Source organism: Botryllus schlosseri, unplaced genomic scaffold, assembly GCF_051294905.1.
Source record: "Botryllus schlosseri isolate E-star unplaced genomic scaffold, Bs_hap1 Bs17a, whole genome shotgun sequence".
In the NCBI taxonomy this organism is placed as follows: domain Eukaryota; kingdom Metazoa; phylum Chordata; class Ascidiacea; order Stolidobranchia; family Styelidae; genus Botryllus; species Botryllus schlosseri.
Genome location: NW_027648626.1, coordinates 2,521,685 through 2,539,437, shown reverse-complemented (window position 1 = coordinate 2,539,437; position 17,753 = coordinate 2,521,685). Strand labels below are relative to the sequence as shown.

At 40.5% G+C, this 17,753-nt stretch overlaps 3 non-coding genes across 3 annotated transcripts; 2 read left to right on the top strand and 1 right to left on the bottom strand.

Moving 5' to 3' along the window:
- Positions 1-787: 787 nt before the first annotated feature.
- On the bottom strand, positions 788-869 carry Trnas-aga (transfer RNA serine (anticodon AGA)). The gene has a single exon. It is a non-coding gene; the product is annotated as a tRNA-Ser (tRNA).
- A 12,846-nt stretch (positions 870-13,715) lies between these two features.
- On the top strand, positions 13,716-13,797 carry Trnas-aga (transfer RNA serine (anticodon AGA)). The gene has a single exon. It is a non-coding gene; the product is annotated as a tRNA-Ser (tRNA).
- Positions 13,798-14,228: 431 nt separating this feature from the next.
- Trnay-gua (transfer RNA tyrosine (anticodon GUA)) lies at positions 14,229-14,317 on the top strand. Its single transcript is given in 2 exon segments — positions 14,229-14,265; positions 14,282-14,317. It is a non-coding gene; the product is annotated as a tRNA-Tyr (tRNA).
- The last annotated feature ends 3,436 nt before the right edge of the window (positions 14,318-17,753 follow it).

The following is a 17,753-nucleotide window of genomic DNA, read 5'->3' as shown; positions in this document are numbered from 1 at the left end:
AATAATTGGAAATATTAGCAATGAAAATTATTCGAATTGCGCCCTTTGTTGCCCATGTTTATTGTTGCCCGAGCCACTGAGAATGGCACGTGAAATTGATTGACTGCCTACACGTTGATTGGAGTTTAGGCAGACAGCCGTGTACAGGTGTCCGGCAGATCACGACGCTGGAGAGTGTGTTCGACTTTTATTGTTCTTTTAATGCTGTGACCTAGTGTATACATTTTAGTTTTATTCTTGGTAATAAACATCGCATTTGAAATAATACAAAAAAATCCTTCGAGCCGGATTCGAACCAGCGACCTATGGTTATCGACTCCAAGTTTTTTACAGTCCACCGCTCTACCAACTGAGGTATGGATGCGAACGAAGGTGATAGGACATGGCTTAGCAAATTACTTTTGCAAATGTTTTAGTTATCTGTAGTTTTCTATTTATTTCGAGTATCCAATGAAGTTGGGCAAACACCTCCATGAATGTATGTACCTTTGAGGTTCCGATATCGGTTTATTCAATGAATGTTCATGGCAGTTGACCTGATGTGAGATTCGTGGTTAGTGAGGCACTGACTCTTCACTGTCAGATTGGTAAATATATGCTGAAAATAACAGTTCATTCATAGTACCACTAATGATTATGTTACATGATAAAAGTGGATATCATTAGCAATAGAGAAAATTCCTTGAGGGCGTGAACCAACCAGCTATCCAGCTATGAATAACGTTAATAACGGTTACTATATCTGCATACATTCTTTAAAATTACCACGACTGCGAATAAAGTTATGCGTTGCCGGCAGGAGTCGAACCTGCGCCGGCACAGCCCAACAGATTTCTAGCCTGTCGCCTTAACCACTCGAGCACGACAACTGAGCCACCAGAGAGAATTGAACTCACTACCCCTGGTTTACGAGACCAGTGCTCTTGCCACTGAGCAATGGCGGAGGGTGGGATGGTCAACAACGATAATTAGATAATTCCTGTTGTGTAGCGTGTTTTCCAGTAAGACAATATACAAATAGGACTAAGTTGCAGGTTGGTATTTTATTCCTAAGTCAACAATTTGACCCATGTACACAGTGGTAATATTATTGTAGCATATTAAATGAATCAAAACAACAAACAACATCACTGTGGTCATGAGATATGTTATTCTTAGTACTTGGATAATATAAATTTGCAATAGCGAGCTTTAAATGTAGGATAAGGAAGAGTACGGTAGAAAGTTGGTACATTGTTCCAAAATTTCACACCTATATAAGATAGGGAATTTCTTGACAGTCTTGATGAATTCAATTTAACAAATAGGGACCGATTCTGTGAGAATCTTGTGTTATAATGGTGAATTGAATTGGGGCATTGAAAAAAAGTTGTCGAAATAGTCAGGTAATGTTCTTTCATTATATTGTTTCATGAATTTTAAAATTTCAAATTCATACAAATCCGAGACCTTGACAATGCCCAATTTCCTAAATTCAGGACTGACACTTCTACGTGCAGGTATATTTGATATAATCCTATAGCTTTGTTTTGTAATACCTGGAGCTTGTTGATATGCTTCTTGTAAGAGCAGCCCCACACTGTTATTCCATATGTAAGATGGCAGTGGACGAGCGCATGATAAACAGGTAGGAGAAGTGATATTGGAACCAGCTTCTTCAGGCGATAGCGTGCACCAATACCACGAGATATTTTGCTTGCTATGTAGTTGATGTGATGGTCCCATACTAGATTATCATCAAAGTGTGCCATAGTTGTTCATTCCTTTTAACAAACGTTCGACCGTGTCAAGTTTCCTGCCGATCCTCCAAATATATTACGACTTACCGGTACGGTATATCTCAATTCCAAAATGCAAGAAGTTGAACGTTTGTTTATTTAAAAGAGATATTTGGAACACCTTTCGACACCTTCCTATCTTTTCATTGTGTAGCTGTCTTGTGGTGTTTTGAAATGATGAAATTGGTAATGATGAATTGAATTGAAAATAGTAGCCTACGACACGTTAAAGACCAGCTGTTGGCTACGGTATGTAAAAGCTAAGACATTTTAAACAAAATTCAATAAATTTCAACAGTACTATTTGATGATTTGTGGAAATATAATGGAGACTAGCAAATAAAAAAGTAACAGTTCTTTCAAACGAAACCGAACGGTCAACATCATTGTAGTTGTTTTCAGCATGATTTCGCCTCGCAAATACTTCAATAAAACCATGTCTAACACTTCTAATATCGATATGATAGTGTTGAATAAAGTTTTCAATTTTGCTTCTAAGTTTCATACGTTTGCCGTAATAATAATTTTGGTTAGTTTTGATTTTTGAAGGAGGTCGCAAGCTCAGAAAGGTTGATAACCGTTGTTTGAGACTACTTGCACTTCTACTTGTCAATTTTTTCAGCAAAACCAAATCATTGTGTTTCGTGCAGTATAAATTCTTTCGCGATATATAACTTACTAGGAAACCTCTACTAGACTTGACTAGTTCGACGTCCTCTGTATATAATGCAATCACAATTGCAGCGAGAGTCGGGGAGGGACGTACGCGAGACAGAGGAGGTTTGACACGATCAGCGGGAGAAATTGCCCAAACCAATAGCGACTCGACACAAACCAGAGCCCAAGGTAAGGAATCAGAAGTGCATTGTCGTCTTTTATTGTAGGAATCCCGTGAATATGTTAGCCGGTAGTAGTGTTTCAAGTTTTTATTATTCATTATATAATTGACCTTTGGACAATATTTTCACGTTCAAATGAACCCGAATGTGTTCGGCTGATGCTCGTCTGGGGTAATCGTCAGCAATTAGTAGAGATTTCAAATGAACTCTGTATATCAACAGGACAACAGTCATATCACCAAATAGATGTCATTGACATGAAAAAAGTAATATAAATAAAACAAACAGATGTCTTCACAATCCAATTACCTAGTTATTGATGAGGTCGTGTGCCGATAAGCGTCAATAATATGATTAGTGTCTTCCACTGTTCCTGTTTCATCATCATGAATACGCAATATGACGGGATAACAGATATTCTACCACATCGTAGTGTTTGAAAGTTAGTGACACTAAAGTTTTATGAGTGGTTTCAGGTTTTTGGAGATAATACCAACAATACTTCGATAGCACAGCTGATAAGCATTGGTTCTCCAACTGTTCCGAAGAATTCACGAAACGGCCCCATGCAAATTTTAAATGTCTGAGATAGGAATAAAATAATAACCTGCAACTTACTCCTATCGGTATATTGTCTTACTGCAAAACCCGATACACAACAGGGATTTTCTAATTATCGTTGTTGACCATCCTACCCTCCGCCATAGCTCAAAGACAAGATCACTAGTCTCGTACCCCAGGGGTCGTGAGTTCAATTCTCTCTGCTGGCCCAGTTGTCGTGACCGAGTGGTTAAGGCGACAGACTAGAAATCTGTTGGACTGCGCCGCGCAGATTCTCGTCTTGCCGGAATCGCATAACTTTATTTGCGGTCGTTGTAATTTTAAAGAATGTATTCAGATGTAGTAACCGTTATTAACGTTATTCATAGCTGGATAGCTGGTTGGTTCACGGCCTCAAGGAAATTTCTCTATTTCTAATGATATGACATTTTATCATGTAACATAATCATTAGCGGTGCTATGAATGAGCTGTTTTAATAATGAAGTGTTATTTTAAGCATATAGTTGCCAATCTGACACGGGTCGTGAGTTCAATTCCCACTGATGGCTCAGATGACGTATGATGGCTCAGATGTCGTGGCCGAGTGGTTAAGGCGACAGACTATAAGGAATCTGTTGTTCTGTGCCCGCGCAGGTTCGAGTCTTGCCGGCAACGCATAACTTTATTAGCAGTCATCGTAATTTTTAAGAATGTATGCAGATGTAGTAACCGTTGTTAACGTTATTCATAGCTGGATAGTTGGTTGGTTCACGCCCGGAAAGAATTTTCTCTATTTCTAATGATATTCAATTTTATCATGTAACATATTCATTAGCGGTGGTATGAATGAGCTGTTTATCTTAGCACAGTGGTTCTCAACCTGTTTCACCCCGCGGACCGGTAAAATTTCAAAAACTGTCTGGCGGACTGGTGAACTTTCAAAATTGTAATGAAGCCAAAATGTAGAGTATACAACCGTGTTTTGCAATTATATGGTGCTAGAGAGTGACAGTTTATGGTAGTGAGTCTGCTTAGTTGAGGTAGAATTGCCTTGTCCAGATAAACGTGATGCCGCCGAGAGTCGTTTACAGTCTTTCGAGCCGAAGGCCGTGGGTTTAATCGACTTCGCCAACTCGAATAATATTCTTCCTTTTGACAATATCTAGAGAAGAAGCGTTTCGCAGTCGAATCAAGCACATTGTCGTGCTATCTTGCTCATTGCCCACTGCCACCAGATGCAGGCTACTCTGGCCGCTACAAATACAATGCGTACCGCAATAAAACACCTTACAGCAGCTATACCAGCCATGCGCAAATCCGGGCCGAAAAAGCACTTCGTCAGCCCACCACCAAAAACGTTGGTCTTGGGCCCCCACAAGGCGATAAGCAAAACTTCCGGGGTATTCGCCCCAGACCCTACAGTTAGGTGGATAGGTCTTCACCTGTACTGATGAGCACATTCATTCTACTAAGTGTAAGCAGAGAGTTTATGTAGCTTAATCGCGCCAATAGCGAAAATTTTTGATCATTCATGATTTAATCGGTTTTCTCGATGCCGAAATTTTGGCACACCTTACGGCAGGGTTGTAACTAAGTCATAAGGCTTCGAGTCACAAGTCAATCTCACTTTTATAGTTTTGACTCGGGTCAAATCTATAGTCATTTTCAATTCACCACCGAGTCAAATCCGAGTCCAAGTCAATGAGCAGAGGGTCAAGTCTGAGTCATGGTATTATGACTCGAGTGCATGCGAGTCCAAGACATTTTGTTGACTGTTCAGTTTCCAGTTAAAGTCTTGTTAAACCCACTTTTTAGAACTCTGTTTGATGATATCGAATGGTTCGCATTAATAATATCCTAATTTTCATCACTTTCAGCAGTTTTTTGTCGCATTTTCAAGTACGAGTACTAATAGACAAGATCCCAATATTGTGGTTGTTTTAATATTGTCCGAAATTACAATAAAATGTCGGTCCTTGCCGTCTGGGTCATATGACTTTGTTCGAATCATGCGCATTGACTCGAGTTCAAGTCGAGTCAATACACAGATTTACTCGAGTCGAGTCATTTCCGTATTTTGTGAAAACAACTCGAATCAAGTCGTATCATCCGAATATCGCGACTCGAGTGATTACAACCCAGCCTTTCGGAGTCCCATGTTAGCGTAAACTTCATAATGTGTTGGTACGTCGTGGCGCGGTAATAGCTGACGCTGAAATGCCTATTTCTATAAATCATGCGTATTTCTTGGAGAAGGGAACCTAATATGCAAGACATTCAGTGACACTAAATCGCGCAAAGAGCGAAAAGAAATTGAAAAATGTTGAAAGAAGTTTCAGTTTAAATACGCTATGATTTATGTTCATTTGCAAAATAATTTTGGGCCCTTTTCAAGCTCGGCCCCTCTCCAATTGGACGGTTTGGAGTGCCCAAGTAACGGCCCTGCACAAAATGAATGAATGAATTGAAAACGAATGATCGCGCTAACTGCACTGTTTAGCGATGAGCTCGTATCTGTTCAGTAGCCTACTTTACGCCTTCAACATTACATCTTGAAATTAAGGTATAAAATTGTAATATACCTGGCGGACCGGCAGGAATGTCGTCGCGGACCGGCGGTTGAGAACCACTGTCTTAACATATATTTGCTAATCTGACAGTGAAGGGTCGGTGCCTCACCAACCATGAATATCACATCACGTCAACTGCCATGAACATTCATTGAATAAACCGATATCGGAACCCCAAATGGAAATACATTCGGGGATGAGATTGCTCAACTTCATTGGATGCTCGAAACAAATAAAAAAAAATAACAGATAACTTAGTCATTTGCAGTAGTAATTTGCTGAGCCTTAACCCGTCACCTCCCTTCGATAGCTCAGTTGGTAGAGCGGTGGACTGTGGAATCCGGCTCGAAGGAGTTTTTGTATTATTTCGAATGCGAAGTTTATTACAAAGATTAAAACTTAAATATATACACAAGGACACGTCATTAAAAGAACAACAAAAGTCGACCTTACTCTCCACCGTCGTGATCTGCCGGACACCTGTACACGGGTGTCTGCCTAAACTCCAATCAACGCGTAGGCAGTTAATTAATTTCCCGTGTCATTCTCAGTGGCTCGGGCAACAAGAAACATGGGCTACACAAAGGCGCAATTCGAATAATCTTCAATGCTAATATTTCCAATCATTGATTCCGTACACTGGTATGTTTCGGAATTTTGACAGCGGAAATAGACGTCCTACGATAACCCACTTGCTAGATCGATGCTCTTTATAGCCGTCAATGTTGATATCAATATAGGTCTCTGGCACATAAGAGTTTTAGTTTATTTCAATTATTCCTCATTGCCATTATGTTTTCTCTTCGATTTCCTATATATTGCAGCATGCGTGATTTTAAGAGTGGATATCAACAATACTTCGATAGCACAGCTGATAAGCATCGTTTCCCTTACTTTTCCGAATAATTCACGAAACGGCCCCATGTCAATTTTAAATCACTGACTTGGGAATAAAATAACAACCTGCAACTTCGTCCTATGGGTATATTGTCGTACTGAAAAACACGATACACAACAGGGATTTTCTAATTATCGTTGTTGACCATCCTACCCTCCGCCATAGCTCAATGACAAGATCACTAGTCTCGTACACCAGGGGTCGTGAGTTCAATTCTCTCTGTTGGCCCAGTTGTCGTGACCGAGTGGTTAAGGCGACAGACTAGAAATCTGTTGGACTGCGCCCGCGCAGGTTCTCGTCTTGCCGGAATCGCATAACTTTATTTGCGGTCGTTGTAATTTTAAAGAATGTATTCAGATGTAGTAACCGTTATTAACGTTATTCATAGCTGGATAGCTGGTTGGTTCACGGCCTCAAGGAAATTTCTCTATTTCTAATGATATGACATTTTATCATGTAACATAATCATTAGCGGTGCTATGAATGAGCTGTTTTAATAATGAAGTGTTATTTTAAGCATGTAGTTGCCAATCTGACACGGGTCGTGAGTTCAATTCGCACTGATGGCTCAGATGTCGTATGATGGCTCAGATGTCGTGGCCGAGTGGTTAAGGCAGTGGTTCTCAACCGGTGTGCCGCGGCACACTAGTGTGCCATTTACGTCTCTCGAGTGTGCCGCGAGCGATTTCTTCGAAACTTTCACATTATGAGCAAAATAATTCTAGTATATAGCAATCGATCAATAAATAATCTAAATCGAGCTTGATGTGAAGTTTGTACAATTCTCAAAGCCTCGCGCGGAAGCAGAGAAAGTAATTTTTCCGTCTTGCACTGGAATTGTCAAACAAATGTTTGTGACCAAAGTTGCAGCTGAATTGAAAACGATCCCGATGTCAAATGATACCATTCGTAGACGTATTTGTGACATGTTCAGAGATATTAGCATGTTGGGTAGATATCTTTGACCACCTAAATAAGACAAATTCCAGTATGCAAGCAAGAATGAAAACTGTTGCAAAATTAGAGAATTGAAAGAAATTCAAATGTGGTCAGTACAAGTAGAAGCAGGAATTTGTACCATGTTCTCCCATTTCTCCGAAACGAATAACAGGGAAATCGTGCAATTATTTGTTCGGCATCTCAATTGTTTGCATGCAAAAATATACGCTCATTTTCCAACACTAGTCACCAAAACTATGGATGGGTAAGAAACCCATTTTGCCACAAGAAACCCATTTTAATTTATATCTCAAAGAGGAGGTATAGAGCTGATTGACATCCGTACTGACGGAAGCTTGACGTTATGGTATAATGAGATGGCTGTCGACGAAGATTCAACGAAAATCCGGAAGGAATATCATTACATTGGAGAAAAGGCAATTGTGATTGTACTTCAATTATCCACGCCGTAACTTTGCGAGACTGGATTTGCCAATGGTCAATATAAAACCCCAAATAAATAGGGAGATTACTTGATATTGAAGAAGAGATGAGAGTGATAATGGCATTATCATATGTGCATGTGCAATGTGCATCCTGTGATCGAGACATTGACTGGATATGAGCTAGAAGTCGAGCGCAAATTTCTCACTGACTTGTGTTAGTAATGAAATTAAATAAATTGTTTTGTTTCCGGTAGAACTGTTCAATATTGCTTTCAGAACTACATGTAATTGCAGTAGAGTATATTGACTCGAAGGCTTTTCGTGTACCCCTTATCAAGAGTTAACAATGAGAAATCTACAGAAAACCAAATTGGCTAAATATGACGTAATAATGCAATAATAAAAATGAACTCCAGAGTCCAGACAAAGTTAGCTGTACCGGTATACTCCAGTAGTCGTGACAAGAGAGAATCAAATCATACAATACAATCAGAGGTGGTCAGTAACGAAGTACTTCTACTTTTTGGAAGTACTCAAGTAGTTTTCCTCTACTTCTGGTACTTACTCAAGTAGATCTGATTTTCTCTACTTTTACTTCTACTTCGTAAAATTTTGTGATCTACTTACTTACTTTTCGCTATTCTCAGTTTGTCAAGTAGAAGTAGTTTATTACCCCTAATGTGAAAGATAGCCTGAGGAATTTCGGGGCTGTTTTCACGGAGTATCAACATTCAATTTTCATAAAAGTCAAGTAAATCCTATAATTTTGTTGTGCTTCGCGCATAGTAGTGGTGGAATGACAAATATGTTTTCATGAAAGTATCAGTGAATATAATTCAGGTACCGGATTGCTTGGTTCCTCTCACACCTCATTGTCGCCCATATTAAATATTTCATCACAGTAAATATGGCCCATCATGACGTTTGAAACTACCGATTCGCAATCTAGCAGTTCCCAATCACATCGTAATCTAGCAGCACATTACGTGTCTTGCTAATCTCGAATATCCAGCTGTTTAACGCTACACCTGTTTCAGAAGATCACCTTTGAAGCTTTATGGACAAATTACATGAAATATATTTTCTGCTGTTTAAAAGTGGTAATTGTGTTTCACTTTCAATTGCGAGTATCATACTTTGAGTTCTAATTATTTTCAGTTCTTTTGTCTGCAGAACAAACATGTTGAACCTTAAAAGCAAGTGTAGCAATGCCTCTATTTTCCGAAATAAAAGGTACACTAAATATAACTTTTACGATGCACAATATTTGTTATTTCCTAATCGCGAAAAGTGATGAAACCGTATCCGATACAACTTCTACGTATTGCTCTTCGCCTGAACTTGGGGCCTTATAATATGGGGTGGGGTGCCATATCTAACGGGGTCTCCTAGTAAACAAAGGGTTAGTATTGCATTCTCATATCAATACTATAATTTTCATCCCATGGCGCGAAACAATGCTTATGCTGTCGAAAATTGATACCTCCTGGAATGCATCAATACGAATCAAGCTCTCTGCACCTACAGCATAGCTGAATTCGCAGCTTTTGACAGTCCATGCGTACGAGTTATGACTGTTTTCAAAACTACTTACTTACTTAAAAGTAGATTTAAAGTCAGTCAATTTTACTTCTACTTCAAGTAGTTTTAGGGGGCTTATTGAAAAAGTACTTCTACTCGTACTTGAGTAGATTTTTTCGTCGCTACTTCTACTTCTACTTGAGTAGTTTCCTTGACTACTTTGACCACCTCTGAATACAATACACCTTATACAGACAATTAACGGTATTTTAAGATTACATAGAAACTCGTTCTGCTTCTAATTGTGCCGCGAACTCTTGATGACGGGCACACGAAGAGTCTATGAGTTAATAAATTCCACTACTATGTAGTTATGAAAGAACTCTTCAAGTTCACTACTGCCAGTCACATATTTGAGGTATCTTTGCATTTTATCTGAGAGCTAATAAGTTGACTAACATTTCAAAAATGGCATTTTACGAATCATGCAACCTAATTCTAAAATCTGAATATAACGAACCCGGACCAGGACGGGGCTCGTTCACTTTCGGACCAAAAACCCTTTTACTCCGTAAGGCTGTACTGATTTTGGTCCGAAAGTGAACGAGCCCGTAGGTGCGTCAATTAGATGTTCCGGAATCACCATCCGTAAGTGGAAGAAAACATTGAAAATGTTGACATTTATCGTAGATTTTTGACTTGCTCAAGCTAATTCAGTCCTCCAAATTAGTATCGATGATCGTTTCTTAAGGTTTTATCAATATAAAATCCCTTAAAATAACAAATTCGCTACGATACTAGCGTCTTTGCATTGAGAAAAAATAGAAAATGGCAAATGCCAGGTTGACAATTTGTCTACGTCTGTGCCGATTAAGTTACCTAAAATCCCTGTTCTGATGAGAGTTAATACATAAAAATTTACGATTGACTGCAGAGGTGCTCACATTAGTCAGCAGCACCCACTTCCTGCTAAGTATTCAGGTGGTTTTCAGGTGCCGTAGGCCAAAAAATCTCACAACTACTGTGCGGTGTGCCGCGAACTATTTTTCATTTCCAAAGGGTGCCGCGAGGTCAAAAAGGTTGAGAACCACTGGGTTAAGGCGACAGACTATAAGGAATCTGTTGTTCTGTGCCCGCGCAGGTTCGAGTCCTGCCGGCAACGCATAACTTTATTTGCAGTCATCGTAATTTTTAAGAATGTATGCAGATGTAGTAACCGTTGTTAACGTTACTCCTAGCTGGATAGTTGGTTGGTTCACGCCCGGAAGGAATTTTCTCTATTTCTAATGATATTCAATTTTATCATGTAACATATTCATTAGCGGTGGTGTGAATGAGCTGTTTATCTTAGCACAGTGGTTCTCAACCTGTTTCACCCCGCGGACCGGTAAAATTTCAAAAAATGTCTGGCGGACCGGTGAACTTTCAAAATTGTAATGAAGCCAAAATGTAGAGTATACAACCGTGTTTTGCAATTATATGGTGCTAGAGAGTGACAGTTTATGGTAGTGAGTCTGCTTAGTTGAGGTAGAATTGCCTTGTCCAGATAAACGTGATACCGCCGAGAGTCGTTTACAGTCTTTCGAGCCGAAGGCCGTGGGTTTAATCGACTTCGCCAACTCGAATAATATTCTTCCTTTTGACAATATCTAGAGAAGAAGCGTTTCGCAGTCGAATCAAGCACATTGTCGTGCTATCTTGCTCATTGCCCACTGCCACCAGATGCAGGCTACTCTGGCAGCTACAAATACAATGCGTACCGCAAGAAAACACCTTACAGCAGCTATACCAGCCATGCGCAAATCCGGGCCGAAAAAGCACTTCGTCAGCCCACCACCAAAAACGTTGGTCTTGGGCCCCCACAAGGCGATAAGCAAAACTTCCGGGGTATTCGCCCCAGACCCTACAGTTAGGTGGGTAGGTTTTCACCTGTACTGATGAGCACATTCATTCTACTCAGTGTAAGCAGAGAGTTTATGTAGCTTAATCGCGCCAATAGCGAAAATTTTTGATCATTCATGATTTAATCGGTTTTCTCGATGCCGAAATTTTGGCACGCCTTACGGCAGGGTTGTAACTGAGTCATAAGGCTTCGAGTCACAAGTCAATCTCACTTTTATAGTTTTGACTCGAGTCAAATCTATAGTCATTTTCAATTCACCACCGAGTCAAATCCGAGTCCAAGTCAATGAGCAGAGGGTCAAGTCTGAGTCATGGTATTATGACTCGAGTGCATGCGAGTCCAAGACATTTTGTTGACTGTTCAGTTTCCAGTTAAAGTCTTGTTAAACCCACTTTTTAGAACTCTGTTTGATGATATCGAATGGTTCGCATTAATAATATCCTAATTTTCATCACTTTCAGCAGTTTTTGGTCGCATTTTCAAGTACGAGTACTAATAGACAAGATCCCAATATTGTGGTTGTTTTAATATTGTCCGAAATTACAATAAAATGTCGGTCCTTGCCGTCTGGGTCATATGAATTTGTTCGAATCATGCGCATTGACTCGAGTTCAAGTCGAGTCAATACACAGATTTACTCGAGTCGAGTCATTTCCGTATTTTGTGAAAACAACTCGAATCAAGTCGTATCATCCGAATATCGCAACTCGAGTGATTACAACCCAGCCTTTCGGAGTCCCATGTTAGCGTAAACTTCATAATGTGTTGGTACGTCGTGGCGCGGTAATAGCTGACGCTGAAATGCCTATTTCTATAAATCATGCGTATTTCTTGGAGAAGGGAACCTAACATGCAAGACATTCAGTGACACTAAATCGCGCAAAGAGCGAAAAGAAATTGAAAAATGTTGAAAGAAGTTTCAGTTTAAATACGCTATGATTTATGTTCATTTGCAAAATAATTTTGGGCCCTTTTCAAGCTCGGCCCCTCTCCAATTGGACGGTTTGGAGTGCCCAAGTAACGGCCCTGCACAAAATGAATGAATGAATTGAAAACGAATGATCGCGCTAACTGCACTGTTTAGCGATGAGCTCGTATCTGTTCAGTAGCCTACTTTACGCCTTCAACATTACATCTTGAAATTAAGGTATAAAATTGTAATATACCTGGCGGACCGGCAGGAATGTCGTCGCGGACCGGCGGTTGAGAACCACTGTCTTAACATATATTTGCTAATCTGACAGTGAAGGGTCGGTGCCTCACCAGCCATGATTATAACATCACGTCAACTGCCATGAACATTCATTGAATAAACCGATATCGGAACCCCAAATGGAAATACATTCGGGGATGTGATTGCTCAACTTCATTGGATGCTCGAAACAAATAAAAAAAATAACAGATAACTTAGTCATTTGCAGTAGTAATTTGCTGAGCCTTAACCCGTCACCTCCCTTCGATAGCTCAGTTGGTAGAGCGGTGGACTGTGGAATCCGGCTCGAAGGAGTTTTTGTATTATTTCGAATGCGAAGTTTATTACAAAGATTAAAACTTAAATATATACACAAGGACACGTCATTAAAAGAACAACAAAAGTCGACCTTACTCTCCACCGTCGTGATCTGCCGGACACCTGTACACGGGTGTCTGCCTAAACTCCAATCAACGCGTAGGCAGTTAATTAATTTCCCGTGTCGTTCTCAGTGGCTCGGGCAACAAGAAACATGGGCTACACAAAGGCGCAATTCGAATAATCTTCAATGCTAATATTTCCAATCATTGATTCCGTACACTGGTATGTTTCGGAATTTTGACAGCGGAAATAGACGTCCTACGATAACCCACTTGCTAGATCGATGCTCTTTATAGCCGTCAATGTTGATATCAATATAGGTCTATGGCACATAAGAGTTTTAGTTTATTTCAATTATTCCTCTTTGCCATTATGTTTTCTCTTCGATTTCCTATATATTGCAGCATGCGTGATTTTAAGAGTGGATATCAACAATACTTCGATAGCACAGCTGATAAGCATTGTTTCCCCAACGTTTCCGGAAAATCCACCAAACGGCCCCATGCCAATTTTAAATCACTGACTTGGAAATAAATAACAACCTGCAACTTCGTCCTACGGGTATATTGTCTTACTGGAAAACGCGATACACAACAGGCATTTTCTAATTATCGGTGTTGACCAACCCGCCCGCCTCCATAGCTCAGTGGCAAGAGACCTCGTCGCGTAAACCAGGGGACGTGAGTTCAATTCTCTCTGGTGGCTCAGTTGTCGTGGCCGAGTGGTTAAGTCGACAGACTAGAAATCTTTTGGGCTGTACCCGCGCAGGTTCGAATCCAGCCGACAACGCATAACTTTATTTGCAGTCGATGTAATTTTTAAGAATGTATGCAGATGTGGTAACCGTTATCAACGTTATTCATAGCTGGATAGCTGATTGGTTCACAATCTCAAGGAATTTTCTCTATTTCGAATGATATCCACTTTTATCATGTAACATAATCATTAGCGGTACTATGAATGAGCTGGTAATAATGATCTGTTATTTTCAGCATATATTTGCCAATCTGACAGTGAAGGGTCAGTGCCTCACCAACCATGAATCTCACATCACCTCAACTGCCATGAACATTCATTGAATAACCGATATCGAAACCTCAAATGGACATACATTCAGGGATGTGCTTGCTCAACTTCATTGGATACTCGAGATGAAGAGATAAAATACATATAACTTATTCATTTTGAATAGTAATTTGCTGGACCATGCCCACCACATCCCTTCGATAGCTCAGTTGGTAGAGCGGTGGACTGTAGAACGCCTGGAGCCGATATCCATATGTCGCTGGTTCGAATCCGGCTCGAAGGAGTTTTTGTGTTATTTCGAACGCGAAGGTTATTGCAAATAATAGAACTCTCCCTCCACCCTCGCATGCGGTCTGCTGGCCAACTGCAGTGTACACGGCTATCCGGCTAAACTCCAATCAACACGTAAGCGATCATGAATTTCACGTTCCATTCTCAGCGGCTGGATCAATACTAAGCATGGGCTACACAAAGGCACATTTCGAATAATCCATATTGCTATTATTTAGTATTCTCGAGTCCACACACAGGTATGTGCGAAATTTGTAACCGGAAATCGGCGTCCTTCAATAACCCACTTCGTAGATCGATGGTTTTCATCGCCGTCAATGATCATATTCATTTAGGTCTCTTGCACTAATGAGTTTTTGTTAATACCCATTATTCTTCCTTGACAATATTGGTTTTCTTCAATTGCACATAGGCTATTTCAGCATGTTCGATTTTAGCAGTGGTTGTTGCGTACCACACCCACCAGCCGCCATAGCTCCGTGGCAAGAGCCTTGCTCCCGTAAACGAGGGGTCGTGAGGTCAATTCTCACCGGTTGCGCAATGTTCGTTGCTAAGGCGACAGACTGGAAATCTGTTGGCTCTGTCGCACATCTTATTTTTCGTCATCGTATTTTTTCAGAATCTGTGCAGAATGCAGTGACCATTATTAACCTTGTTCATATAGTTGGATAGCAGGTTGGTTTACGCCTCAAAGGAAGTTTCTCTATTTATAATGATATCCATTGTTAAACATAATTAAACATAATGGAGCATATTCAGTAGCGTTGCTATGAATGAGCTGTTATTTTTGGATGGGAGTCGGACCAGAGAACTGAAAAACAGGATCGGTGTTCGACCAGAAAATATATCGATCCGCTCCGGTCTGCATATTTTGTTTGTTTCAGACTGATACACTTTTTATTCATTTATTCCGTTTATCCTAACATGTGCTCTTACATTTATCCTGTCAGTCTTACAACTGACTGTTGCAGTGCGACGTATCCAATTTATAGCAAATCCACCTATCACCTGCAGTAGACTCGATGATCAACAGATCGCTTCGCCGCAGCTTCATTTTGCAATCAAAAAGCATTTTGTCTTTATTAAGGACTGAACATCATGCCATTTGGTGTACAGAACTTCAAAATAACGCAAATCAATAACTGAATATTGTTAATTTATTCGCTTAAAGCTTTTCGACCGACTCCCATCAGTAGCGAACGACAGTAATAGAGCGAATCTAATTCGAAATGTGGGAACTATTTTATCTGTGTGACGTAATAATACTAAAACAAACAACTAGTAAAACAGGACATTTTCTACGTCCAAACGGTTTCGGTTTTCTGAAATCTTCGAGTTTACGAACCATGGTCATTTTATCGATGTGATCGAGATGACCATTCGACACAAAGATTAACCGAATGATTTCCAATTCAGATTTAAGTTTGACGCTACTATAAATCATTAGAGCCCTGTATACCTGAGTTCCAATCAAATTTACTTTACGTTGTTCTGAATAAAAAAAGTCCCACCAGATGTATTGCCCGCTGAAAGTAGGCTTACGGTAAACTAACGTCGAGGTAATTTTTTAGAATATTTACAGATGCAGTAACCGTTTTTACCACTAATCGTAGCTGTGTGGCACAGTGACTAGATCAGGGGTCGCCAACTCAAAATAGGTCGCGGGCCACTTTTCCAAATTCCTGGAGGCCGCGGGCCGCATGACATCAATATCGATATAAAAGTAGGCAACGCAGTTCAACAACCACGTCTGATAATTCTACGTTATTACAACGCTGTGCTTTCTAACATAGGCGACGGTTATAATCACCACAAAAGAACTAATATTTTATTGAACAAGCACAAATACAACAAAAAGTAACATGATCATCAATGTCATTATATTTTGGACTATGAGCTGTACACGTTACCTGACAATGACAACACTCTTTAGCCGCTAAAACAGGGGTGGCCAACATTTTTGTAATTCACGGCCGCATTTCGCGTACTCATGTAGCCTGCGGCCGCATACCGGTGGTTAGTCGTGATAAACTAGCTGGGGCCAAATACCCACGTTATCATGTCCATATCCATTGCCGGTACACTCCGAACTAATCTATATGCACATATCGGCTTACTATGCGTACCAAATCGTCAGTAGTTATGTTGTAAAGAGCCACAGAGAACCAATCTGTAGTCGCGCGAAGCGCGAAAAATTTTTCCTGTTCATGAGTGAATTTCGTCAATAAATATTAGTATAGTTTCACATATTACTATAATATATTTATCCTTTCTCGGCCAATGTGATCAGATTCCCAGATACAGCTGATGCAGGGGGTATCTGTGAAAACTTAGGGTTGTTATTACAAGTGTCGACAGCCGCATAATTTTCCTTCTACTGCTGCAGATTGGCCACCCATGGATTGAAGAATCAATATTGGGGTTAGCTATACACGGTAGGCCTACTTGCTAGACAACTATCTCCTCGTAAAGCATGGTCTTTTGGAGCGCCCGAAGTCGTTTTGCAGGCGTCTCGGTCTTGGCAGTGGTGGGCCATTGCCCGTCAAGGCAATATGCCCATTCGTACCAGCAAATTATTCATCCATGGAATGATATTACCATGCCGAAGCCGTATCAACTAGTGAGTAATAGTGATAGTGGGCACATAGAATGGATCACTTTGAAAAACAACAACATTATGTTTCAACTGAAATCAATTTTAGCGTTTCAACATGATTTACTAAGCGTTTTTCTGAATTTTTTTCAAATCAGGTCGCGGGCCGCAAAATAGGACCTCGCGGGCCGCATGCGGCCCGCGGGCCGCGTGTTGGAGACCCCTGGACTAGATCAATAGTCTGGTAAGTCATGGGCCCTGAGTTCAATTCTCACTGCTGTCTCAATTTTTATGTCCTAGCGGTTGAGGCGGCTGACTAGAAATCTGAAGCGTTCTGCATGCGCAGGTTCGGGTCCTGCCGACAACGCTTCTCCTGTTGCATTTACAAATTAATATACGTCACGAAGGCTGCATGCGTAGGTATCTATGTAGGCCTACTATACCTGCTTTAGAGTATATTATATCGACATAAGACGTAGAGTTTACGTAAAATCCTCACGAGTGACATACCTACATATCCACATTTCCGGCAATATCTTTGACAGGGTCACAGTCAAGAAATTATTTGTGATGAAATAGGCAGTGCGACGTCTCATCGGGTTCACGTTCGCACTTACACTTTCAGTGGCTGTCATCGCCGCAACTCCTTAGTTCCAGCAATCGGTTAGCGTGTCGTACTTATACAACAGATACGGAGACATGCGGAGAATGCGAGTTCCGAGCCTCGCCTAGAGCAATATTTTGCACTTATTTGTGTAGCTGTAAAACTTGCGCGCAATAGAACCACAACTACCTGATCCCGCATTCTTGTATACCCAAATTGCATAGGTGCTAA